Source organism: Branchiostoma belcheri, unplaced genomic scaffold (assembly GCF_001625305.1).
Source record: "Branchiostoma belcheri isolate BF01 breed outbred unplaced genomic scaffold, Haploidv18h27 scaffold184, whole genome shotgun sequence".
In the NCBI taxonomy this organism is placed as follows: Eukaryota; Metazoa; Chordata; class Leptocardii; order Amphioxiformes; family Branchiostomatidae; genus Branchiostoma; species Branchiostoma belcheri.
Genome location: NW_017803313.1, coordinates 243720 through 248038, shown reverse-complemented (window position 1 = coordinate 248038; position 4319 = coordinate 243720). Strand labels below are relative to the sequence as shown.

At 43.2% G+C, this 4319-nt stretch overlaps 1 pseudogene; it reads right to left on the bottom strand.

Annotated features, from left to right (window-relative positions):
• Positions 1–3671, bottom strand: part of LOC109467611 — a 16476-nt pseudogene extending 12805 nt beyond the window's left edge.
• Positions 3672–4319: the final 648 nt, after the last annotated feature.

The window sequence follows — 4319 nt, the reverse complement described above, 5'->3', positions numbered from 1 at the left end:
TATGTGTGTGTGTGTGGGGGGGGGGGGGAGTCACCCCCTTCTTTGATATATATATTATGTAGATGTGGATGCTTACAATAGGTAGAAGTAGGACACAAATCTTTTTTTTACCCTCACCACTAACAATAACATACTGCGGTAGGACTGAACTATATTATGTTTCAGTTCATTCCACAGGTATGGCTAAAAGATATTGTTTTTCTTCGCGGTTCTTCTTCTCCTGCCATTTCATTTTTGGGGGCAAATGACATACAATTTGTCATGGAGGTAGAGTAGCCAATTATGCCACCAGGTTTTTTTGTCACTTTTCAGGCAAAAATGTACATTTTGGCATCTGGAGCCCTGCCTGATCTGAATGACCTGAAGTGTGGTGTGGGGATACCTTGGACACATGTCCGTCATTTACGCTTTTGATATACATCACTCACTATTGATGTTGTGTAAAATAGGGCTTTTTGACTATTTTCGGTCAAAAAAATGCACATTTTTGCTTGTATACCCTCTTATGCATATTAGACCAAATGACCAGAAATTTGGTGTAGGAGACCAGTGGACACATTATTTTACATGTCCACAGAAAGTTATTGTATATTATATCATCACTTTGATATTGTATAAAATAGGGCTTTGTGGCTATTTTCGGACAAAAAAGGTACATTTTTGGCTACTGTGTTAAAATCAATGCCTTATACACGACGCCTACAGAACGTTATTCACCCTTTTGGTACTTTATAATTATGTAAAATGGTATTGTTTTTCTAATGTACATATGTATGAGATCGCGGAACTCTTGTTTTGGAATGTTCTACTTTTGCACAGGTGTGAGTCTCGAACAGTCCATTTTATGGGGAGGGTATGACTGAAATATTTTGTATTTGCTCCTTGTATGGGCAAATATCGACCTTTCCAGTTTGACTTATTTTTACTATGTTAAGAACCGAAAAGTATCTGATGGGCAAAATAACCGGCCTATTACATGCCTGTATAAGTAACGTTACAGTTGTAACCGAGTTGTGTCGCGAGCAATGTTTTATCCGAGTGACAAATACTGGAATACCTTGTTCTAAACTTGAATCCAATGAATGTCTGGTTCTTCGGGCTGACGTCTACGTCCAGCTTCACATACGAATCAACTGAAGAAAACGTTGCCGATGTCCCAGAGAAGCAGGAGTTGGAAGGACACATGGGTGATGCCCAGTGCTTCACGTCCGCACTGTTGAAATCAAGAGTCCTTCCCTCCAACCCGATGTCAATGAAGCTGATACACGGGATGAGGTCTTTATTCAGCTTCTCAGTCTTCATCTGGTCAACAATGGTATTAGCAAAGGTCAAATATACAGTCTTACATTTGACCTGTTCTAATTATAATATTCTCTCACAAACATACACACACACACATACATACATACATACATGCATACATACATACATACATACATACAAACTACTCTCTCTCTATCTCTCTCTCCTCCTCTCTCTCTCTCTCTCTCCCTCTCTCTATCTCTCTCTCTCTCCTTAGCTCTCTAAGGGCCCTGTCACACTTCTGCGTATCCTTATTTCTTTGCTACGCAGCCACATCTAGCGTATAAATAACGAATTTAACAGACTAATTTTGTAGGTACGTATTATTTCCGTTTGTTTGTTGCGAATAGTGCTGCATACACGGCATATTCTGGATGCACTCCACTGATAAGTTATCGCAAGACGTCGACAATCAGCTAACAGAGAAGCAGATCGCCAACCTTGCTTGCGACAAGGGGCAGTGGAGGGACCTTGCAGTCGCCTGCCGACCGATGATGATGATGATTCGCCGTACGCATGCCCAAAACTACCCTGAGTATAGGCAGCACTGTGTCAATGAGAATACGTAGAAGTGTGACAAGCCCTGACGTACCGTTACATGTGGATTGACCCCTCCAATAACTAGGCTCCCTAACATGTCAGTTGCGAAGTTCAGTCCCTGGATGCCGTGTGCTGATGTTGTGGATAAGGTCACGGCGCGCCCATCCACTGTGACATTGGCGTGTTCCAGCTGGCGGAGACCTGTGATCGTTACTTCAGTATACCGGCTGCTGGAGACGTTTGCAAACACTCCAGAAGGACCTGCGCCGCCAGATATCTGCAAAAACAGAGTCACTGAACGCTCGGTGTAAAACTTGTCATTGGGACGTCATCACAAGTATTTGATTGCCGTTGCAATAATTCAGAATTTCAAAGCTACGTATCTGAATACGGATGTTACCATCTGCAAACTGGGTATATAAAGTTCAGACTGAAAACCTTTTTTAAAACAGGTTAAAAATGATGAAAATTCAATCATCCCTTCTTGACTTATCAAAGTCTGCAGTTCCAAAGAAGGCCAAACTGTCACTCCCAGAGAGCTATCTACCAATCAAATATCGCCTTCGAAACAAGTTTTGCTGCAGTGCCAAGGGAAGCCGATAGGGGGCCCCAAAATAATTTTTGTTTAAAATTTGGCCAAGACATAAGAATCACCAAATGTCTAGCTATCATCCCATGGCTTCTTGAGCTGTGCTGGTAAACCACAGACAAACAAGTTACGAAAGTTACCAAAAATAGCCTTTTTGCCAGAAAGAAAACCCTGACTCAATGTCGCTTTTACCCCCAAACGCCTGTTGAAACAATGACTCGAAACATTTCCATTTAATAACGACGAGTGCTTATTTACCTCTACAAGCGTATTATTCCAGTTCATCTCCATATAGATCCCATTGTTGTACACGCCGATGGCAAAGTAGTTGTTGCCGCTGCCTTCCTGGTAGAGGAGAAGTCCTCCGTCCTTGTTGCAGTGACGGAAGCTGAGTTTGAGTTGCTCTTCTGCCCCCCTGCAGCAGCGGAACTGCCTGTGTGGGGTTGTTTTCTGGAACCCGCAGGTAATACATGATGAAGCCTCCCTTGTCAACGAACACCTCGCTGTGAGCAGACAGTACTGCGGAGGAAATGCACCTGTCAGAGGAAGGCTCCGAAGGATGTTGGTCCAGTATTACTTTCACCAAAAAGGTTACGTTTTCGGATCACTTGATGCTTTCGGATTGATTTAGTGTGTAGACAGTTTAAGTGATAATTGGCACAATAAGGTGCTAATTATGCAAATCATGACTAATTTGCATCATAAATGAGGCAAGTTGATAACTCCATTCCATGATAAGACTTTCAAACACGTAACTTCTACAACTGATGAAAAAGAGAAAAAATCAATAGATATCAATCATTGATCATTTTATTGCATCATTTGAACAATTGATAAGAAACGTATTTCAAAACGTGATCCAATCAAAACATGTCTTAAAATAACACGAAGCGGAATGCATGTTGTATTCCAAAACGTTATTCATTCTAAAACATGACTTTTTGTACTTAGGTGTTTTTGGTTCTAATCTAAACACATACATATGCAGGCAGACAAACAAGTCTTATTGATAGGCACAAAATTGAGTCGCGGATAACCCACTGTACACAGGACACGTTTGATCTTAATATGGAACATCAATGACAGGACACTGTCATACAGCACTGAGGGGGTGTTATCGGGCAGGCCCGACCCCCGTACCCCCCCCCCCCCTCCCTATGGGATCGCAAGGGTCTGCTGCTGCTGCCATTCGGCGCCACTCGGGTGACCTCATTACGACAATTGTCCCACCTGCGGCCATTGGACTAAAAGTTGAACCACTCACAACGGGGCATGTCCTTTTTTCAAAAGGTGTGGTGGGTTCTTTTAAGTTAACTTAAACGTGCATGGAGTGTGGCTCTCCCCAAGCAAGGGGACCTTTTTACGTCCTATCCGAGGGACGTCCCTAACCGAAGCTCTGTACTCACGTTCACCTGTGTAGTCTAAGGCCGTGTTTATGTGAAGTCACCCAAGGCGGTTTGCATGTGGTTTACCCCGAAGCCGGTTTCAAGTGGCTCCATCTGAACGCTCCAAATCACATTGAAAGCGCCTCGATCCCAAACCACTTCTAGAGGTGGTTTCTAATCGGTTTTCCCGCATCGCGATTTGCGTCTGAACGCAATGTGATTTCAATGTAACTTCGCCTGGTCATGGATTACGGGGTGATATTTCTTTATTTATATGCAATACCAACTTTTACGTGGCAGCAACTGAAAGAGCATTAATGGTCAAATAATGTATCCGTTCTAGGGCGAGCTTCACCGCCTCTGGCGGAACCACGTCGGCATTCGGCCGAGATACGCTGGGAGGGGGGCATCAGCAAGCAGGTCGTTGACTGACATTAATAACACGCCACCTTGCGTGTTATCATCAAACAACAATAAATGTAGCTCAAGCGAATTGTGATCGG